Here is a 24160-nt window from a genome sequence, read left to right as displayed (position 1 = left end):
CTGAAGGCACCACGTCAGGAGAATACGGGGAGAGGTTCAAAACACGACAGTCAAATGGGTCCAAGAACGCCTCTGTGGCTAAGGCTGTGTGAGGAACTCGGCGTTAAATCCTGGGCTCCCTGGGGTCGCGTCCGCCTGGTTAACTGTGTGGTAACGTGTTTGCCTATCATGCAGAGGGCCCGGGTTCGATTCCCCGTTAGGTTGGAGATTTTCTCATCCCGTAGACTCGGTGTTGTGTTGTCCTCATTATCACCGTCACGGAGGTCGCCCAGTGTGGCGTCGCCTGCAATAAGACTTGTAACCCGGCGGCCGTACTTCCCCAGTTGGGGCCATCCGTCCAACAATGTCCCACGATCATTTCATTTCATTTCTGGGGTCGCGGCTCGCGACGTCACGCCACCCAGTAATGTCCACTCAAAATTGACACACGGTGCGTTGGCTGAAGGGAGCGACTGTAAATGGGAAAGGCCCTCACGGATGCTTCCATCAGCCACAGCGTCGAGTGTCCAACTTATGTTTGCGCATGTAGGGCTGCCACTAGATGGCACGCTTAGCGAGTTGTTCTTTTCCAGTCTTTTGAAAACGACTGAATGTATTAAGTTATTGTCGGATTTCTTATCGCTCTCTGTATGTATTTGTACTCTGGTCAAACAGCAACTTGAATAGATTTTACGACTGTGAGCGTATGTATAAGTTTTTATCTGACAAGGGGATCTTGTGGACTGGCTCTGTACGATTTCCTTTATGTACGTTTTGCTTCTATTTAATTTCTGTATTTTTGTCATGTGGACATTGTAATAAAGAAATACTGAACCATAATTTTCTAATGAAAAATATTTTATTTTCAATTATGGCTCGCATGAAACAAATTAAAATTTGATGTGGATATGTGAAATGACTTATGCACATCAATAACAATTCAGAATGGATTTTCACTCTGTAGTGGGTGTGCACTGAAATGAAACTTCCTAGCAGATTAAAATCAGATTAATCTGCCAGACATTTCGTATGTTCGTTTCACCATTCAGCGAAGAAATTAGTGGGCATTAGCACAGGAAAATGCTTTTGAAGTTGACCAGCAGATCTTTCTGTAGATACAATCCAACCTTTGAATTTTTATGTATGGTATTAGATTACTTACGTGAGGGATGCCTGTCATGATATTTGTTTGCTTTTTCGCTTTGCTCATAGTGATTTAGGTGACTATATTAGTTTGTTTGTGTAAATGTCATTTATTCCAGCAAGTATGGGAACGTACGGATTTTTTGATGGACTACAGCTCTAAAATTTCGAGCATACAACTACCAGACTTCTTGAAGGTTGTATCACTCAGTCACTGATGGTGACAAAAAGTTTCAATCTCAGTTTTATCAAGATCCCGTTGGCGTTGATGGATTGTGAGCACGTATTCTTTTTTTCTCGCGTTTGTAGTTGGTTGCTGTAGCAATGTCTACTCTCAACAAGCGTTCGCTTGAAGAAATTTTTCTGAACAAATCGCCTCGGCATAGCGTAAATGAGATTTATTATCTAAACTCAGACATTAATATTTATTTTGCAATTAAATCTCATCTGACGTAATGTCTGTTTGTTTAACTTCTTGCACTTTATATGGAAAACAAATCTTAAAATATCTAAATTTGAAGTCTATGTTGTTGTTAGTTCAGTGATTTGTCTCCTGAACGAGCTTCAAACCAGAAATATGTAGGCCCACCTGTATAGATATCTGTTACTTTCTCTGTAACGAACTCCCTATAATGTTAGTGTAAATAAAACTAGAGAGGTGCATTATTGGTCCAGTAAGCATACAGTAGTTCAAAACATGATTACTGCTGTATTTTCCGCAATTTGATCTTACGTTTTTGCCTCTGTGCCAGAGGTAAAACAAGGGAGTTTGCGCTCGGCTTTTGTCCGCTCGTACGTGCCGTCACAGTGTGAAGACGCCAAGTTCCGTGTGACATGTAGTGGCAGCGCTAGATACCTGATGGCGTGACGTCACGAGGCGCGACCTCAGATAGCTGAGGATTTAAAGCCGAGTGTGTGAGAACGGGCGCTGTCGCACAACGAGTACACTCCTTCTCGTCAGCATTCACCCTCCTTTCCTCCTTTCTTTTGAATGCTCCTTTGGATTTTTTTTAGGGTCTCAGAATATCGGTGTACATTTATGATCCCCACGTGAGACTTGAAATTCGATCAAAATAATTCCTTATCGGTCCCAAAACACTGAGGTCACGATGTTTTCCCGACGTTGTGGTTTCGAATTTTTTGGCAGATGGAGAATTGGCGTGAGCCCACTGCGACGACTATCTTTTGTCTCAGACGTGTAGTGGGGCACCCAAGCGTCTTCTTTAGTCACACTCGAACTCAAGAAATCCTCACCTTCCAGTTCGAGTCGCTCAAGAAACTCGCGAGCACTATTGACGCGATTGTTCTTGTGCTGCTCTGTCAGCTGTTTTGGTAGTCATACAGTGCGCAGTTTCCGGTATCCCAGAGCTTCTTTGAGAACCTCGTATAGGACAGTTCTGCAGAGTTGCGGAAACGTCACAGAAGTTTCATTCACTGTCAACCGGAGGTCTTCACGAACAGTTTCCTCGATTTTTTGCACCAACTCGTCGGTCAAAATGAAAGGTCTTCCACTCCTCTGTTCGTCATGAGCATTTGTTGTGCATCCACGTAACTCCCTGCACCACTTAAACACACTCGTTACGTTCGTAACACCTTCGCCGCAAGCAATCTGATTCGCGAAAAAATTTCGGTAGGTGTTATTTCTCCCACGAGTAGGTAGCCGATCACAGCATGTGGCTCGCACTTGGCGGGATTTCTTACCGACATCTTTCACGCAACTGTACACTACTACGTGAGTTCACGAATTACCGTGTTCTTGCAAGGCTCGCTCTGGTCAGGGCTGCTCCTCTACCACTCAGTGTTGCCAAACCTCAAAAAAACGTAACAACCACAGCCCGTTATGGCCACAGCACACTTACTTTCTGAACATGCCTCGTACCACTCGTGCAGGTCGTTGTAACGCGCTTTCACGAGACCTTGTCAATTTTGTGCGTCATCAACGTCACAACAAGTGTTCAGAATGTACCGCGAACTGCATGTGGTATCAGCACTCCAGTACATCTCCCAACCGCAACATATCTCCCAGCGCGGCAGCAACTGTGGTTACCTCTTCGTTCTCTGCAGTTGAAACGTCCCCTTAGAAAAATTATACATAACTGTGCTTAAACTGACACACAATATTTTATAGCGCAACGCAATCTGACTTTCAATAATCCTTACAAAAGAATGACCCTGACTAACATTAACCTATATGTTTCACAAATCACTTACCTCACAAAAATCTTCAAGTTACTCGAACTACTCAATACAGCGAGAGCCACTACTGCCAGCTAAATAAAAGATTCTAACTACTGTAGGCACTAACTACTGATAGGCATAGTTAGCAAAAGAAAGATTTTTATAGAGAACAAACAATGTATTTACCTTAATAGTGTTCAAAAGTAATTATACACTCCTGGAAATTGAAATAAGAACACCGTGAATTCATTGTCCCAGGAAGGGGAAACTTTATTGACACATTCCTGGGGTCAGATACATCACATGATCACACTGACAGAACCACAGGCACATAGACACAGGCAACAGAGCATGCACAATGTCGGCACTAGTACAGTGTATATCCACCTTTCGCAGCAATGCAGGCTGCTATTCTCCCATGGAGACGATCGTAGAGATGCTGGATGTAGTCCTGTGGAACGGCTTGCCATGCCATTTTCACCTGGCGCCTCAGTTGGACCAGCGTTCGTGCTGGACGTGCAGACCGCGTGAGACGACGCTTCATCCAGTCCCAAACATGCTCAATGGGGGACAGATCCGGAGATCTTGCTGGCCAGGGTAGTTGACTTACACCTTCTAGAGCACGTTGGGTGGCACGGGATACATGTGGACGTGCATTGTCCTGTTGGAACAGCAAGTTCCCTTTCCGGTCTAGGAATGGTAGAACGATGGGTTCGATGACGGTTTGGATGTACCGTGCGCTATTCAGTGTCCCCTCGACGATCACCAGTGGTGTACGGCCAGTGTAGGAGATCGCTCCCCACGGAAGACGGCCTAACGGTGTGCGGGACCGTAGCCCAGCTTCATGGAGACGGTTGCGAATGGTCCTCGCCGATACCCCAGGAGCAACAGTGTCCCTAATTTGCTGGGAAGTGGCGATGCGGTCCCCTACGGCACTGCGTAGGATCCTACGGTCTTGGCGTGCATCCGTGCGTCGCTGCGGTCCGGTCCCAGGTCGACGGGCACGTGCACCTTCCGCCGACCACTGGCGACAACATCGATGTACTGTGGAGACCTCACGCCCCACGTGTTGAGCAATTCGGCGGTACGTCCACCCGGCCTCCCGCATGCCCACTATACGCCCTCGCTCAATGACCGTCAACTGCACATACGGTTCACGTCTACGCTGTCGCGGCATGCTACCAGTGTTAAAGACTGCGATGGAGCTCCGTATGCCACGGCAAACTGGCTAACACTGACGGCGGCGGTGCACAAATGCTGCGGAGCTAGCGCCATTCGACGGCCAACACCGCGGTTCCTGGTGTGTCCGCTGTGCCGTGCGTGTGATCATTGCTTGTACAGCCCTCTCGCAGTGTCCGGAGCAAGTATGGTGGGTCTGATACATCGGTGTCAATGTGTTCTTTTTTCCATTTCCAGGAGTGTATATATATCAGTCCATGATACCCAATGTTACAAATTTACTCTTTCTGATGGACACACGTCCAGATCGTCCACTCTCAAAATTCCGCCATCTCTCTCCCCACATCCACCACTGCTGGCGGCTCACCTCTAACTGCGCAACGCTGCGCGCTGTTAACAGCCAACTGCCCAACACTACAATAGCGACTATTGCAACAATGCCGACCAGCCTGAGACTGCACACAGCACAGTCAGTGGTTTTCATATAGAGCGCTACGTGGCGTTACCAATAAAAAAAACCTAAACAGCCTACTTACACAGTCAACGCTGACATGACTCAAGAAAAGTTGGACCGCTGTAGTTCATCACACCAACACACTGTACTGTTCAATTACGCGCAATTTCCGTTTCAGGACTAGACCGTGATTGAAATTTCTATGTCACATGATACGGGGGATGCACTTCACTCCGCAGTTTCTATTGGCATTTAACGGACAAGCGTCCAGATCGTTTCACTGCCGCGGTGATAGCAGACGCGCGTGCTGCGTTAGGCTAGGCGCGCACTGGCGATTTTCCGTCGCGCGATTTATTTGTCGCAAGAATGAAACACAGTGGCTCGAATAGGAGTGCGCGCACGTGCGACAAAAAAGTAGCGGCGATTTAAAAGACGCAACCGTCCCTATTTCACGCGCGACGCGATTGTCGCAGGTGTGGAATGATTCACAGGCACTGGAATGGGCCCGCGCTCACTAGCGACGCGATTTTTCAGTCGGTCGCTCTCGCTCTGTGTTGCATACACACAAGTTCAGTGCGCCAGCAGCATGTCTGATAACGGGAGTTGCGCTACGGATGACATTGTAGGTTGTGTTGTCGATTCAGAAAGACTAATTGCAGAAGTAGAAAAGCGACCAGCTCTCTACAACAGGAAATTAAAAGAATACAGTGACCGCAATTTGAAAGAGGAACTATGGGGAGAAGTATGCTGCAGCCTAATTCAGAACTGCACTGAACTGCCTGGACCAGAAAAGACTAACAAAGGTATTTCATGGTTCACTTATTTTATTCATTCATGTAGACATCACAGTTACAACAATTTAAATTTTTTCATATTGCCAAGATACTGATCCTTGTGGAGTCACAAAGTAGTTTGCAAAATAATCCCGTATCTGCATACCACACGCATCAGCTCTTATTCCTACAGGCTCACAGGCTTTCAGAAGGCATTCGTACGACTCGTCCTCAGTTCGTACACCGTCATTTCGTCTTACGAAATTATGCAGAATACAACATGCTTTTATGATTGTCTGAAAAACCAACATCCACATCCATAGGTCGATGAAATATTCTCCATTTGTTAGCTAAAATCCCCAAAGTACATTCCACCATTCTACGAGCACGACAATGTCTATAATTAAAAACACGCTGTTTCAATGTCAGGTTTTTCCTCGAGTACGGCCGCAGAATATGTCTAGACAGTGCAAATGCTTCATCTCCTACAAAATTAAAAGGTTGAGGCTCTCCTTCCTCGTCTTGTGGTAATTTTTGAGGATTTGGAATGTTTAACTGATTAGATTTCAGTTTTTGATAGAAGTTGGATTTCTTGAACACATTAGAATCCCCATTGGCTCCGTACGAGCCCACGTCTATTACAATGAAACAATAGTCAGCGTCCACTACGGTCAAAAGTATTGTCGAAAAATAATTTTTGTAATTATAAAACTCTGAGCCACTGTCAGCAGGCTTCTTCAGTCTCACATGTTTCCCATCCACAGCACCAATGCAATTTGGAAAGTCAGTTCTGTCTAAAAACTGTTTGGCAATAATCTTCCAATCATCTTCAGTTTTTTCTGCCATATGAATAGGCTTTAGACATTGCCACAACTGCTCGCATGTATCCTTCACAATTTCTCTGATTGTAGTGGCCCCCAGTAGATATTCGTAGTGTAATGAGCGAAAGCTATTTCCAGTCGCAAGGTATCTGGAAGAAATAATATTCAGTAACAGCATTAATATTTACTCGTAGAAGTATTAAGGTAAATACTTACAATAAATTATATACAGTGATATTTTCATTTATGACAGGTAAAGAAATTCAAAGGAAGTGGAAAAATCTGAAGGACTGCTTCGCGAGAGAACTGGCATCACAGAAAAAATCGTCGTCTGGCGAGGCTGCAAGAAAACGAAGGAAATATCTATACTTCGATGCAATGTTATTTCTGCTCCCTCAGATGGAAGACAGACCGACCACCAGCAACATCGAAATCATGCCCAGTAGCACAGGAAACAAGGAAGTAGTTTCTCCCCCCCAGTTTGTCTTCACAAAACAGCAACGATACTGCACAGAGCAAAAAAGTACGACATCCTACGAAAAGAGAGGCCAAGAAGGTTACGTCCTACGAGGAATCTCTCTTAAATATATTACAAGACAGACAAAAAGAAGAAGTTAACGAGGATAAGAATTTTGCATTAATGCTTGTCCCCATGCTGGCGAAGTTAAACGAAGAACAGAAACATTACGCGAAAATAGAAATACTGAATGTGATGAGGAATGCCAGATATTATCAGCTTTCACCGATTTTTCCACAGCATCCGAACATGTGCTATAACACAACTCAAGCGACTTATAACACCACTCAAGCAACTTATTCTCCAGCATCTTCATTCGTTCAACCGTATTCTTCAAATGTCCTAAATGAAACGGAACCTCCACAAAATTTGTTCGTGTGCCCCTCTCCAGACAACCGCAACAAGATCACAGAAACCTCTATGCACAACATGGTTTTGCAGTTCTCTCATGAAACAAGATCGCCAGTTTCGACTTGCAGTAGTGATTTTCTTGATATATCTGATCAGTAATGTAAAATGGCAACAACAATTGTTGAATGAAACGATTCTCTTGATGTATCTAATCAATAATATAAAAGGGCAATAAAACTGTTGAATGAAATAATGTGTGCTCACCTCAAAGTCACTGATAAGCGCTCCTCAGGTGGTATACACTTCCTCCATGTCGTATCTTGTTTTGTTATATTCGGTCCTACTGTCTGAAGCACTGTATCAAAACTATTCTTACTCATTCGATAGTATTGAAAGAATTTATTTTGGTGATTTTGTAACTCTTCGTGTAATTTGTAAAACTGCCCTTTCACTAGTCTTTGACTTACAATCGGATGCACCCAGTAACGACATTTGCGCTGTTTTCTCGCTCTTTTTCGTAGTAAAAGCGCCACCAAACAAGCTGTTTCGATGAAATCCACGCTGGTACTGAGAGCAGTTGCGATTTTCCTGCCGCTGTGTGCGCACCACAATGTACTTCCGCGACAGCGATTGTTCAGTCGCGCCGACTGAAAAATCGCCTGTGCGCGCCTAGCCTTATACATGTTGTTACTACTACTTCGAACAATGCTAAACCTGTAGTAGAGACGTCTTCCGGCGAGTAAAGAAGTGAGTAGCTGCGATCTGAAAAGTGTGTTTCGTGACTACAGTTTCTTAGTGAAGATATTCCATGTTTAACAGTCAGTATTTAATTTAATTAAAATTGCCTTAAAGATAAATCCAGTGGAATTCTTGACTCAGAACCGTCACTCTGAATACTATTAATTGGCGTAATTTATATTTGCAGTTTCAACTCTTTTGTGTGGATTTGTGTAGATGTGGAAAAGAAACGGAAGATAGATAGTGTGTGCAGAAATTTTAAAGAACAGTGAGGACTTCAATATTTCGTGACTGAGTCACGTAATAAGGCAATGTGTGTAACTTGCAACCGAACAGTACTATTCTCAAAGAATACGATATAACATGTCATTATGAGACCAAACATTCTCAGAGTTATTCCAAACTTACTGGAAGCCAACGGTTAGATACATAAGCGTCTTGGAAACGCGGTTTGAAATCTCAGTAAATGCTATTTAAGAAAGCAAATGCTGAACAAGAAGCAGTAACTCGCGCTAACTTCCATGTGGCTCATTCATTAACAAAACATGGGCAACCTGTTACTGACGGTCACTTACTAAAAGACTGCCTGATCGCAGCAGTTGAACAAATGTGTCTAGAAAAACCTAATTTATTGAAAAATATGTTTGTCAGCGAACACTGTGACTCGAGGAGTAAATGATATTACTGAAAATATATTAACTCGATTGTCTGAGAAAAATCGATACTTAGAGTGGTTCTCCTTGGCTCTGGACGAGTCAAGGGATGTTTCAGATAGCCTTCTGCATAGGTGTTAAATTTTATTCGGTGGATAAAAAAAATTGTGAGATGTGTGAAGAGCTTCTTGACGTTCTCAGCATTCACGCCACAGCCATGGGAGAAAAATTTTTAAAGGGTGGAAAATGCTCTTCAGAAAAACAATCGTCAATAGAAAATTTAAGTAGTATCATAATTGATAGGGACAAAAACAAGTGTGGTAAAAATAAACATGACGTTGCTCCGGTGGCAAACGCAGTAGAAAATGATGGTGGATCAAAACCGTTAACCATACATCGTATCATTTATCAAGAGTCTTTGTGCAGAATATGTTTGGATGTATCACAAGTTTTAAGGCCAGTCATGTCAGCTATTAATTGTATAAGATCACATGCTCTCAATCATGTCAATTCCGCGAGTTTATTGAAGAGATTGACGATAATGACTTACCATATTAAGCAGCAGTGTGCCTGCTTAGCTGTGGAAAAGCTCTGACGCGATTTTTTGAGCTCCGAACAACAATCGAAATTTCCTTGAATGAAAGGAATCGTCCTCTGGCTTAAGGAAGTTATTTATGTATACAGGTTTAACTAAATATATGAACGACCTTATCTTATTACAAGAAGGAAACAGATACCGCGTGAGTTGTACTCTCACATTAAATACTTTCGAGAAAAAATTGTTTTGTTTCAGTCTCAATTGAACAAAAAATGTTTCACGCATTTTAATACATCTCAAACATTCAGTCATCATTTACAGATTCCATTACCGGTAGATTTCGGAATTAAAACTTTGAGTGCTTTAGAAATAACCTTGACTCTTTTTTTCAGATTTTGACGCAATTTCAAGATCTTTCAAAATCCTTTTAGCCCTGGTATAAAAATTCTTGCCCCATAACTTAAAATTAAAATGGTTGATCTGTAATGCAGCGATTTTTATAAAGATAAATATTTCAATTCATCATTGCTGGAGTTGCATGAAAGTCTACCACTCACACTGATGAGTTGCATAAGTTTGCTCGCGGATTTTTTCCGCTTTCGGCATTACATATCTCTCTGAAAGAACGTCCTCCAAAACGAAATCTACGAAATCTAGCTTCAGGTACTCACTTCACCAAAAGAAATAACTTCCATAATAAAATCTTTAAAAACAAAGCATTCTAGTGGTTATGATGAAATATCAACAAAGTTAATTAAGGTATGTTCTTGTGAGTTTAGTACAATTCTAAGTTACTTGTGTAACCCGTCAATTATAACTGGGACATTTCCTGACTGGCTAAAATATGAAGATGTTAGACCTCTATTCAAGAAAGGGGATAAAGAGATACCATCAAACTACACACCAATTTCACTTTTGCCAGCATTCTCAAAAATTTTAGAAAAAGTAATGTACAGGCAGCTTCTCAACCATCTGACCACAAATAACATATTATCAAGAACACAGTTTGGATTTCTGAACGGTTCTGATATCGAGAAGGCTATTTACAACTACAGTGAAAATGTACTTAATTCATTAAATAACAAATTTCAAAAAAAAAAAGGTTCAAATGGCTCTGAGCAGTACGGGACTCAACATCTGAGATCATCAGTACCCTAGAACTTAGAACTACTTAAACCTAACCAACCTAAGGACATCACACACATCCATGCCCGAGGCAGGATTCGAACCTGCGACCGTAGCAGTCACACGGTTCTGGACTGAAGTGCCTAGAACCGCACAGCCACCGCGGCCGGCAACTAAATACAAGCAGCAGGTATTTTCTGTGATTTGTCAAAGGCATTTGATTGTGTGAAACACAACATTCTTTTAAACAAATTAGAATTCTATTGTGTCACGGGCAGTGCTGCAAAATGGTTCAAGTCATACCTCACTAACAGGAAACAAAGGGTGTCAGTGCAAGGTACTAGTGAATTAAGTCATCAGTCATCATCAGAATGGGAAGACATTACATGTGTGTCCCACAAGGATCCATCTTAGTGCCACTGATTTTTCTTGTGTACATTAATGATCTCTCATCCATTACACTGCCAGAAGCAGAGTTCGTTTTGTTGGCAGATGACACAAGTATTGCAATAAATAGTATGTCGAGTGTAGTTCTAGAAAGATCTGCTAACGATATTTTCATGGATATTATAAATGATTTAAAGCCAACTCACTGACATTAAGCTTCGAAAAGACTCACTATATGCAATTCAGAACCTGTAAGAGGTTTCCACCCAGCATATGCATAAAGTATGAAGAAGAGCAGATAGAAGAGGTTGACAGTCTTAAATTCCTGGGATTACAACTTGATAATAAATTCAGTTGGGAGGGGCGCACCACAGAACTGTAGAAACGCCTTAACAAATCTGTATTTGCAATTCGAGTGTTAGCTGACATAGGCGACATAAAAATGAAAAATCTTGCATACTTTGCCTACTTTCATTCCATAATGTCATACGGTATAATATTTTGGGGTACCTCTTCAAGTCAAACAAAAGCTTTCCGAGTCCAAAAGCGTGTAATACGTATTATTTGTGCAGTAAATTCACGGAAGTCCTGTAGAAACCCCTTCAAAGAACTGTGTATACTAACTACTGCCTCTCAGTATATTTACTCCTTAATGAAATTTGTCCTAAATAATATATCTCTTCTTCCAACGAACAGCTCAGTTCATACATACAATTCCAGGAACTAAAATGATCTGTACAAGGGCTTAAAAGCACTTACTTTAGTTCAAAAAGGGGTCCACTACTCAGGAACACTCATGTTCAATAATTTGCCAGAAAAAAAAAACTTAGTTACAGATAAAGATCAGCTTAAAAGGAGCCTGAAAGACTTACTAGTGGCCAACTCCTTCTACTCCACTGACTAATTTTTTTTTATAGAAACAAATGATGTATTGTATGTATTCATACTGTTAGTATTGTTATTTCAGCATAAAAAAATATATTGACATTTTCCACATCCACGATGATCTCCTCAGCACGGATATATGGAACGAAAAACTAATCTAATCAAATCTGAAGTAACTGATGAGCATCTGATGTCGCTGCCCGTAATTTCCACTAGTACATTTGATCCACAACTGCAAACAACTGTAAATGGAAAGTTACAGCCACATAAACCTCTTTACTCGCATTGCTTAATTTCATTATGTGTATTGCCTTTGGATGTCAAATGGTTCAAATGGCTCTGAGCACTATGGGACTTAACTTCTGTGGTCATCAGTCCCCTGGAACTTAGAACTACTTAAACCTAACCAACCGAAGGACATCACACACATTCATGCCCGAGGCAGGATTCGAACCTGCGACCGTAGCAGTCGCGCGGTTCCGGACTGAGCGCCTTAACCGCGAGACCACCGCGGCCGGCTTTGGATGTCACTTACACATGGTAATGGTAAATTTTCTGAGAATCTCATAAAATTAGTTAAGATAAAATGTTCGATTACATTCTATATGTCAGCCCGTGTATCTTAATCAGTCATAAAAAACTGATTGTTGTACATATTTTGTATGACTTATTTGTAAATTTGACCCTGTGCAGTTTTACTTTGCTTAATGAACATACTTCACTGTTGAATCTTACTCGTAAATAACACATATTAAGTGAATTGCTTTTTCCCATTGGATTCCAAGCAGAACAGATTTATAAAACAGTATTGTAATTTTTTATAGTGCAACACATCCTGTTTTACAAGAAAATTATGTAAAGATTTTTTTTATGCCTGTGCTTCAAAATCTGTCGAAAACGAGACATAGCTTCAGCGTTAATTAAATTAGTAGCATGCAGAGATACTGCCTTATAGGCACTTTTAATAAATTCGTGTTATTGAATGAAGTCAAATCAGAAATGTAATTCATAAATAAATACTGCAAGGTAACAGGCTACAATGCGCCAGCGAAGAAAATATGCCGGCCGCGGTGGCCGTGCGGTTCTGGCGCTGCAGTCCGGAACCGCGGAACTGCTACGGTCGCAGGTTCGAATCCTGCCTCGGACATGGGTGTGTGTGATGTCCTTAGGTTAGTTAGGTTTAAGTAGTTCTAAGTTCTAGGGGACTTATGACCTAATATGTACAGTCCCATAGTGCTCAGAGCCATTTGAAGAAAATATCTTGCAACATCGTTGCACAGAATTTGCAACGACACGGAAGCTTGAGTTGAAGTAAAGTGCGCGCAGGATCGTGACCAGTTTTCGTCCAAAACGCTGGACGAGTTCATTCGTTTGTTACGAAGGGAAGGCCGACATTGTTTGCCCGCTATCTACCAGTCAGCGACGCGCTATAATGACAGAATCGAGGCACTCGGCTTGCAGTCTTTCTCAAACGATTTTACAGAAACTATTTGATAAAAAGTTTCGTTATTACATTACTTATAGCTTTTTACGTCAACTGCACGATGAGATGTCCATCATTTTGCTAATGGTCATAGTTTTTGCGATATTTGAAGTCAAGTAAGACAGTGCATGAGTTCTGAAAAAGTATGGAATGAAAAATAGAGGCCGTTATGATCTTGCGTTCGGTGAATATTACATAATTTTTTGTTGTGTATGAAATTTTGCTAAGATACTGAATTTTTCTTTGGACTTGGGTGGAGGTCTCTACCTGTCACCAATCTCGAGAAAATTAATCTGATGCAGACTCATCTGCGATCGCGCGTGCCAGCAGTAAAGCCATAATGAAATTTCCACAATGTTCGTCATATCTGATAAACGGTTCGATATAACGAAATGAGATTTTGGCAACTGATAGCACACTAAGAGAGTATTTTGCCATATGGTTATTATGCAAAACTTCATTATCAACTGTATTATTCCACTAAGTACAGACAATTTCGATAAAAAAATGTGGTTTTTAAGGGCCATTGATAGCTGATGAAACGAGAAATGTTTGGGTTTTGCAAAAGTATAAGTGAAGACATTACACGTTTATTTTTGTACCGAGGATGTTCTTTTTATAAGCTATTAACCTTACTTTTTCTCAGTTACTCAATAAACTTAAAAACCACTGTCTCGGATATTTCCCGCTCTGCATCTGTACAACACGTTATTGAGGTGACATTGTGAGGTGACATTGCATAAACCACGCTGTGTTTCGGCAAAAGAAGCAAATTTTAACATGGCAACAAGAGAAATGCAGGTTTTACTCAAAGTTCGCCACTCATGACGGTTCTCTGAATGTTACAAATGGTTGACAAGCCAAATAAAATAAGTCACTGCTTTTGTTGCATTTTCAGACGTATTCTTTGTAGATACTGAACAAAGCAGAGATGAAAGTAGATCTTTCTGAATGATCATCACGCAAGTGTGGACGTTGATTGGCTCCACTTAATATTTACAAAAAATATTTGTGTGCACTTCAGTTTAGAATGGCACTTGCTCCCCATCACTCAGCATTTCCTCAACAGCGCCTGTCCGTAACCCCCACCACTACCACTTTCTGCACGGTACATGTTTCCTGGCTATTGTGCTTCTACCGGCCACGGCCACGTAATTCTGCATGCACTTTTTTATGCAGGAGATAATTGTGGTGCAAGGCTCCTCATAGCAGAGTGAATACAGCTCTCTCAGAGCTTCTACTTTGTAGGAACAATAGCTTATGGGAGAACACGTGAGTTAGTGCTAATTTATAATTGCCAAAGAGACCGATCCAAGCCAGATGATGGTTTCTGAAATGGTTCTTCAAGACTACAAAAATAACACTAAACAGATTCTTTATGCGAAACATCCTATAATAAGCAAGTCAGTTTCTTAGATTTTGTCCTGCACATGCCAATTACTCGTTATGGGAGGTGCTAGATAAGCTAGGTTCGACTGCAACAAAAGAAGTTACAATGGGCCAGATATGTCTAAACCATTACCACTAGTTGGTGTTTGCAGGCCGCTGTTGGCCCAAGGGCCATAGTTTGGAGACCCCCTGTTCTATAGTAAAGTACACATGACTCGTCAGTATCGATTTACAGAACACCCTGCAGAGGACTGGTGAATGGTGCACACTCTGGCAGTTCATACTGAATTTAGATAAATGTAACATATACAGGATAAGAAAGCCTCTAGTGTACACCTGCACCAATGATGAGAAACTGCTGCAAACAGTATCAGCAATGGGCCCATTTTGCTAGTGCAGATTGCCTACATCAGGAGAAAGCATAAACTCAGCGGCAAACCCATTGTTCTGCTCCATGTCAGCCCTTAACCTGACAGGTCCTTAACCTATTGTTCTACGCCACTTTTTGTATCAAATTGAGATCAAATTAAATAAATTGTGACAGCTCATTGATTTATGACCCCCTCCCCTTAACCTATTGTTATGCTAAGTGGTTTGCGACATCCTGGGGAAAATCCGTCCTTCCAAGAAAGCCTCCCCACTCCTTCCCCTCCTGCCAGTCCTCTCCCTCTTCCTATGCCACCCCTCTGGGAACTCCACTCACTGAAGCAAGCACACTATCGGGCATGAGTTACTCGAATAGCGCCCTCCCACTCTATCAATTTGATTGTTTAATTAATTAAATCGATAAATAAATTAACCTCTTCTTATCTGGGAAACCCCCCCAGCCCTCCCCATCCCCTCCCCCATCTAGAAATGGTAGGGAAAAGACTCAGTTGATTGGCTGCTTGGCAGGGAATTGATTGCAGTGTATGGATTATTGTTTAAACAATTTCTGGTGGAGAAGGCAATGTGTGGAATATTGTTTGTTTAAACAAAATATGGGATATTATACAGACAGTATATCATGGTAGTCAGCCGCGACCGTAAATAAACGAGAACTATGACTGTGTGAGGAGCGAGGAGCGGTGCGGAGGAATAAGCCCCGCCTCCCTCTCGAAGAGCTGCCATCCTAATGTCCGTACTCTGTGCACCAACAAAATCAGAACCTATATAATGATCATAGCGATTCCTTCTGTTGTGGTGAGAGACGCATTCGAATCCCTTTATGCACCAGGATTAGTTTGTCCACTCATTTCAAAATAGGAAAAGAAAACAAGCAATCCACAACACAAAATAAATTGGAGTACACAAAACATTTGGTAGTGATTACAATGCAACTGTTTGTTGCAGTTGGCAGTGGTAGCTCAGGACCAATCTCTACCGGTATCTTGTGCAACTATAGTTCAAACCACTCCGCACCTAAAACTGCCACAATATAGTGTCTGCACTGTACAAGGCAGTGTTTGTAATATAGTTTATTCATTTATTTAGAGAATTTGTTGGGAAATTTACTGCAGAGTGTGTAATACTGTTAATTTAAATATTTTAAGGGTGACAAGGCACTACGGAATATTTAAACAATTACGGCGCTTTCTTATTCCGATTGTGCAAGGAATACTATCAACATATCTCACCATTCATAATCACACTGTTAAAGATCTTTCAGTCGTGAAGCACACGCCGTCTGCCATCCGCTGGGCCAACTCCTTTGCATATTCCCACATGCGTGGCTCCCACAACCACCATCAGCTGCCACAGAGCCTGCCGCCACATGCACCATGTAGACCAACTGTTGCACTAATCCCTGAACAAAGTGTCAGATGGTGGCAATCTTTTGATATTTGATGCCCAAGAAATTCCTATCGAAAGACATGCTCTCTCTCTGTCTCCCTCTCTCTCGAGTGATCGGGTCCTGTCGCCAGCCACTGCCGAGGCTCCACATGCTGTCAGTCACAGTCAGACCAAACCGCAATCAAAGCAGCGTTTCTTTGGCGAATCCCAGCTTTGGATGCCTTGGAAATATTCTCTCGCATTATCAGATTGATTGACCAATTAATTAAATCCAATCCTTTGTGTGGGACAGTTTTTTCTTGCCTCCTATTGGTGGATACTAGGACTGGAATATTTGGCGCCATTCGATCATCCAACCACCCAGTTTCTAATCCCTACTGGATTCTTTTTGCCTTGTCACCTATCGGTGGATGCTGGGACAATTAGGTCATTTGGTAGGAAGTAAATTTCGTTGGAGCCAGTTGAGTATTTAAAGTTTCAGCTCAGCTGCATGCTATGTCCTTAAACAAGGTATGAAGGCATTGGATTGGTGTATGTGCTCGCAATACCGCTATCAGAAACAATAAATTGATCAAACAGGAGTTTGATGTTGCGACTGTGGATTTAAAGCACTACTGAATTGCTAAATTGGTTCTCTCAGCTACAGCAGAAAGGAGAATGAGCAGGAGGAGGAGGAGGAGGAGGAGGAGGAGGAGGAAGAGAAGGACGAGGAAGAGGAGGAGAAGGAGGAAGGGTCTACCACATGATGGGATAGTATCAACAATGTATACCACTACCACCTTCCCTCTGCAAGACAGAATCGATTGGACTGTACTGAGAAGCAGTAAACACTACACATGTGAACCGCATTCCATTCCATAGTAGCTCTGAGGGATGAAGTAGTGAAGGCAGCAGAGGATCAAGTAGGTAAAAAGACGAGGGCTAATAGAAATCCTTGGGTAACAGCAGAAATATCGAATTTAATTGATGAAAGGAGAAAATATAAATATGCAGTATATGAAGCAGGCAAAAAGGAATACAAACGTCTCAGAAATGAGATCGACAGGAAGTGCAAAATGGCTAAGCAGAGATGGCGAGAGGAAAAATGTAAGGATGTAGTCGCTTGTCTCACTAGGGGTAAGGTAGATACGGCCTACAGGAAAATTAAAGAGACCTTTGGAGAGAAGAGAACCACTTGTATGAATATCAAGAGTTCAGATGGCAACCCAGTTCTAAGCAAAGAAGGGAAGGCAGAAAGGTGGAAGGAGTATATAGAGGGTATATACAAGGGCGATGTACTTGAGGACAATATTATGGAAATGGAAGAGGATGTAGATGAAGATGAAATGGGAGATAAGATACTGCGTGAAGAGTTTGACAGAGCACTGAAAGACCTGAGTCGAAACAAGGCCGCGGGAGTAGACAACATTCCATTAGAACTACTGATGGCCTTGGGAGAGCCAGTCATGACAAAACTCTACCATCTGGTGAGCAAGATGTATGAGACAGGCGAAATACCCACAGACTTCAAGAAGAATATAATAATTCCAATCCCAAAGAAACCAGGTGTTGACAGATGTGAAAATTACCGAACTACCAGTTTAATAAGTCACAGCTGCAAAACACTAACGCGAATTCTTTACAGACGAATGGAAAAACTGGTAGAAGCGGACCTCGGGGAAGATCAGTTTGGATTCCGTAGAAATGTTGGAACACGTGAGGCAATACTAACCTTACGACTTACCTTAGAAGAAAGATTAAGAAAAGGCAAACCTACGTTTCTAGCATTTGTAGACTTAGAGAAAGCTTTTGACAACGTTAACTGGAATACTCTCTTTCAAATTCTGAAGGTGGCAGGGGTAAAATACAGGGAGCGAAAGGCTATTTACAATTTGTACAGAAACCAGATGGCAGTTATAAGAGTCGAGGGGCATGAAAGGGAAGCAGTGGTTGGGAAAGGAGTGAGACAGGGTTGTAGCCTCTCCCCGATGTTATTCAATCTGTATATTGAGCAAGCAGTAAAGGAAACAAAAGAAAAATTCGGAGTAGGTATTAAAATTCATGGAGAAGAAGTAAAAACTTTGAGGTTCGCCGATAACATTGTAATTCTGTCAGAGACAGCAAAGGACATGGAAGAGCAGTTGAACGGAATGGACAGTGTCTTGAAAGGAGGATATAAGATGAACATCAACAAAAGCTAAACGAGGATAATGGAATGTAGTCAAATTAAATCGGGTGATGCTGAGGGGATTAGATTAGGAAATGAGACACTTAAAGTAGTAAAGGAGTTTTGCTATTTAGGGAGTAAAATAACTGATGATGGTCGAAGTAGAGAGGATATAAAATGTAGATTGGCAATGGCAAGGAAATCGTTTCTCAAGAAGAGAAATTTGTTAACATCGAGTATAGATTTAAGTGTCAGGAAGTCGTTTCTGAAAGTATTTGTATGGAGTGTAGCCATGTATGGAAGTGAAACATGGACGATAACCGGTTTGGACAAGAAGAGAATAGAAGCTTTCGAAATGTGGTGCTACAGAAGAATGCTGAAGATAAGGTGGGTAGATCACGTAACTAATGAGGAGGTACTGAATAGGATTGGGGAGAAGAGATGTTTGTGGCACAACTTGACTAGAAGAAGGGATCGGTTGGTAGGACATGTTTTGAGGCATCAAGGGATCACAAATTTAGCATTGGAGGGCAGCGTGGAGGATAAAAATCGTAGAGGGAGACCAAGAGATGAATACACTAAGCAGATTCAGAAGGATGTAGGTTGCAGTAGGTACTGGGAGATGAAGAAGCTTGCACAGGATAGAGTAGCATGGAGAGCTGCATCAAACCAGTCTCAGGACTGAAGACCACAACAACAATTGTCATGGCCAGACGTCAGAGATTGCTGAAACACTCGGACATGCTGTGTCCTCATGTTCCGATGTCCCAACGCATACTGAGTATTAGTTCGATATTCAGATATCCAGATGGTGCTGACACAGGTACTTGCCCCTGCATCTGTGGGCGTCAACCGACTAGCCCGTTGGCCAGAATTTTTCTTTGTACCCGCCACTCGCAAGAGCATCAACGCAGAAATGCCCATTGGTTTCAGCCACAGGCTGCATCTGCCATACACCCCTCACACCAAACAATGTCATCCTAGAAAACCGGCCACATATTTATCACTCTAATTAAATTAAATATTATGATTGTGTTTCCAATCAAATGACATCCAACAACGAGCAAAGTATCGGAAATACCTCCCTCTGACAGCTGTTGGTCTGGAAATATCATTATCTATATCCTTCTCATGACTGGACATAATTTTCCACTTAAAATCGTTGATCCCCCTTAAAGCTAGAGGTGTACTGAAATCGTAAACTCTCATGTCAAATCCATATCTCCCCGCCCCCCGCCCTTCCATGATCAGACATTTTCTTTGTACATGTTGGAACAATGACCACAGTAGCTTTACACCCCAACACAAACTTTATAAGCCGGCCAATCACAGCAAATCTGTCACACATTCCTGCTAACTGCAATACTTCGTCAGTAAGTAAATGCCCGTGGCACCATACAACACTGAGCGATAATCCGCGATGAAGCGACTTGCCTCATTTGTTTCTCTTGTTAGTGGTATCGGTGTGTCTTAGGAGGAGAGACGTAATCGTCTTATAAGTGACCAGTTATTGAAAACACGATTGCAACGACCAAGTTACTGTCACCCAGCATAAAGAGCGGTCTTGGTTTTATAGGCACACACGCAAGTATCGCTAATGATGTATATGTTAAAAATTATACTTGCTTTGTAGATTGAGGTACGGTATTGCTTACGAATGAAGTGGTCTTCATATATATACTGAATATAAATGATGATCGCAAGGTGTGTATTAACAGATTGAAAGTATGGATGCACGTCACCAGTGGTGTAAACTCGTAATAAAATCACGCTTACCACCGAATTTAGATAATGATTCGGCAAGGTAAGGTGGTATTAAGCCGATATTTGCATCTCCCTCTTGCCGCTGCAAGACATTTCCCATGATAACAAACTTGTAACACAATCTATCTTGATGATAAATGACCTGCAGCAATATCTCTCTCTCTCTCTAAAATGCATCGTCACCCTACCATTAAATCATACCTCGTTACAATCCCATGTATCGCTATTACCTCAATAGTCATACAATAGAATGTTGTTAAAAAACCAAACAGCTACTTTTCTGTAAGGTATTTGTTAGCTAACATCGCATGGTTGTGCTGGTGGAGAGTACAGAGAAGCACATTGTAAATACTGTTCATTATGCGTTTAAAATACCTAAAAATCTTGCACAGGCTCAAACATGATCCATTCTGTATTTGTACATTGCAGTTCCTCGGTTGGTAATACATTGCGGAGTCTGGCTGCTGACCTGCAGAACACAGCATATTGTTATCAATGGAGAGACGTCTACAGACGTTAAAGTAACCTCTGGCGTGCCACAGGGGAGTGTTATGGGACCATTGCTTTTCACAATATATATAAATTGTGGTGTCACCGCCAGACACCACACTTGCTAGGTGGTAGTTTAAATCGGCCGCGGTCCATTTAGTACATGTCGGACCCGCGTGTCGCCACTGTGTGATCGCAGACCTAGCGCCACCACAAGGCAGGTCTCGATATACGAACAAGCACTCGCCCCAGTTGTACGGACGACCTAGCTAGCGACTAGATGTACGAAGCCTTTCTCTCTCATTAGCCGAGAGACAGAATAGCCTTCAGCTAAGTTAATGGCTACGAACTAGCAAGGCGCCATTAGCCTTACAGTGATTGTAATTAAAGTCTCCTGTGTATCGTCAAGAGCGATGTACCACAATGATTGATTAAAGATAAGTATTAATCCAGCTACGTACTTTTCTTCATAGCATTAATTACGTAGCCTGTTCCAGTACTTCACGCCCGTCTGCGTTAGTCTAGCGTGCATTTTCAGCCATCTCGATCTACAAGGTGTTGGCCCAGCTGCCGACACATCACATGGCGACGAGTCTACAAAGGATCTTGTGTTTTGCTTTGCCCTAATTTATTTGTGTCATGGCTTCGCCACATTCTCCAGATGTACTGTCCGAATTTTATCGCTTGCAGAATCAGCAGACGCAGGCGTTATTGGATGCCCTTGGACAGCTCGTCCAGGGTCAACGTGCCATTCAAACCGATGCGGCCGCCGCCGCTTCACCGGTACCGCAGCCACAACCTGCCGTTGCACCACCATTTCGAAGTTTTGATGAAACCCACGAGACTTGGCGGGAATGGTCCCGCCAGTTTGCCTTCCACCTCGCCGCCTACAGAATTCAAGGTAATGAGCGGCAGCCGTTTTTGCTTTCTTGTGTCGGTGTGTCCACATACCGTGTGATAGTGAAATTGTTTCCCCGACGCGACGTAGCAACTCTGTCCTACGAGGAAATTTTGTCTGCTTTGGATGCCTATTTCAAAGAAACAGTTAATGTGGTTGCAAAACGGTATACGTTTTTTCGTACAAAACGTACGGCCGGTCAAACTAATAGGGAGTGGGTAGCAACATTGCAAGGACTTACTAGGGAGTGTTCTTTTGACTGTGACTGTGGCCTTTCTTATTCAGATACAATGGTACGTGATGCCATTGCACAGAACGTTTCTGATGTTCGCATACGGGAGCAAATTTTGAAACTAGTTAATCCCTCCCTTCAACAAGTGATAGACATATTGGATAGACAAGACACACTTGACTGTGCTCAGGAATCTTTTGAAACTTCGCCAGCAGTGTGTAACATTAACCGGCCCGCCGGACGAGCTGCGCGGCCCGGTCAACTGCCCTCGCGCAAACAAACGCAGCTGCCGCCGCGCTTTAAACCAGGTGTGCCGCGCCAGCCCACAAATGCAGTGAAATCATGCCCGCGGTGTGCTACTAGACATTCGCGTGAACATTGCCCGTCACGCCAAGCTATTTGCTTTTTCTGTAATAGGAAAGGACATGTTCAAAGCGTTTGCCAGAAAAAGCTCCGATCACACAATCACAATCATTCCAGGCCCTTTGCTTCGCGCCGGAATCGAACCAAGGACACTCAGGCTCGTGGACCTTCGCCCATGGACATTCATGTAGTTAATTCCGATTCGTCCAGTGACACTTTCTCAAACAGTGACTGTGTTCGTCCCACAAAAACTGTGCGTCGACGTCGCCGGAAATCACGTCAATTAGCAAGTGATTCTGTACCAGTGTCTATTCAAATTGCACAAAACAGTCGCTCTTGTCGTCAGCACAACAATAAACTTTTTGTGGACTTAGACTTCGAAGGCACAGTGATACCATTCCAGCTCGATACCGGAGCTGCAGTTTCATTGCTCAATCACGACACGTACAAACAACTGGGCGCACCTCCGTTGCGTGCCGCAAATGTTAAGTTACATAGTTATTCAGGACAGACAATACCTGTGTTAGGACAGTGCACTCTTTTTGCAACATATAAAGGACAAACAAAACTAGTGTCATTTTACGTTCTTCGTTCTTCTACTGCAGTGAACTTGTTTGGTTTAGATTTATTTCAGTTGTTTAACATGTCTATTGTAAATCAGGTCCTATCAGTGAATCAGACTGTGCCTTCAGACAGTGTTTCTCGCTTATGTGACGAATTTGCAGACATTTTTGCACCGGGCTTAGGTTGCGCTAAAAACTATGAAGCACATTTGGAACTGAAAGTAAACGCGCAACCGAAATTTTTCAGAGCGCGCAATGTTCCCCACGCATTGCGTGATGAGGTCGCAAGAACATTAAACGATCTAGAATCACAGGGTGTAATTGAACGTGTGCAAGCTTCTCTCTGGGCCTCACCCTTAGTAATTTTGCCAAAACCTTCCAGAAAATTGAGACTTTGCGTGGACTTCAAGGCCACAGTGAATCCACAACTAGTGACTGCTACTTTTCCTTTGCCCCGCCCGGAAGATCTTTTTGCTAAGCTGTGACCGGGAAAATATTTTTCGAAGTTGGATCTAGCCGATGCGTACTTGCAAATACCTGTGGACGACGAATCCCAGCGCGTATTGGTGGTTAACACGCATCTTGGATTGTACAGGTTCAAAAGACTGCCGTTCGGGTGTGCATCCGCCCCTGCATTGTTTCAGCAATATTTACAAACTATTTGTGCGTCGGTCCCTACTGCAGCCAAATATCTGGACGATATAGTGATCTCCGGACAGACAGAAGAAGATCATCTTGCGAACCTACGAACATTATTTCAGGTCTTGCGACAAAATGGTCTTCGCTTGAGGAAGGACAAATGTGTGTTTTTTGCTCGTGACTTACCATACCTGGGCCATGTCATCAATGCCCAAGGCATACATCCGAGTCCAGAGCACCTCCGTGCAATACAAGATTTACCTTCCCCTCGCAATGTGAAACAGCTACAGTGTGTTGGGTAAAATTAACTATTATCACAAATATATGCGCAATGCCTCTTCCATTTCAGCTCCGCTTCATCGCTTAGGCCGTAAAGGTGTTCCGTTCGTCTGGACGACGGAATGCGAACGCGCCTTTCGCCAGTTGAAATCGGCGTTGCTTTCTAATACTTGCCTCACGCCTTTCGATCCCCAGAAACCCCTTTTGTTGATGGTAGATGCATCGGATTTCGGGATCGGTGCTGTGCTTGCGCACAAAGTTGGCTCCCATGATCGCCCTATTGCCTTTGCGTCCAAATTGCTCTCGTCTGCGCAAATAAATTATTCCCAGATAGAGAAAGAGGCTTTGGCTCTCGTGTTTGGTGTTACTAAGTTCCATGATTTCTTGTATGGTCGTCACTTTACCATCATCACAGACCACA

The sequence above is a fragment of the Schistocerca piceifrons genome, chromosome 7 (genome assembly GCF_021461385.2).
Source record: "Schistocerca piceifrons isolate TAMUIC-IGC-003096 chromosome 7, iqSchPice1.1, whole genome shotgun sequence".
Taxonomy (NCBI): Eukaryota; Metazoa; Arthropoda; class Insecta; order Orthoptera; family Acrididae; genus Schistocerca; species Schistocerca piceifrons.
Note: the sequence above shows the minus strand (reverse complement) of the source record.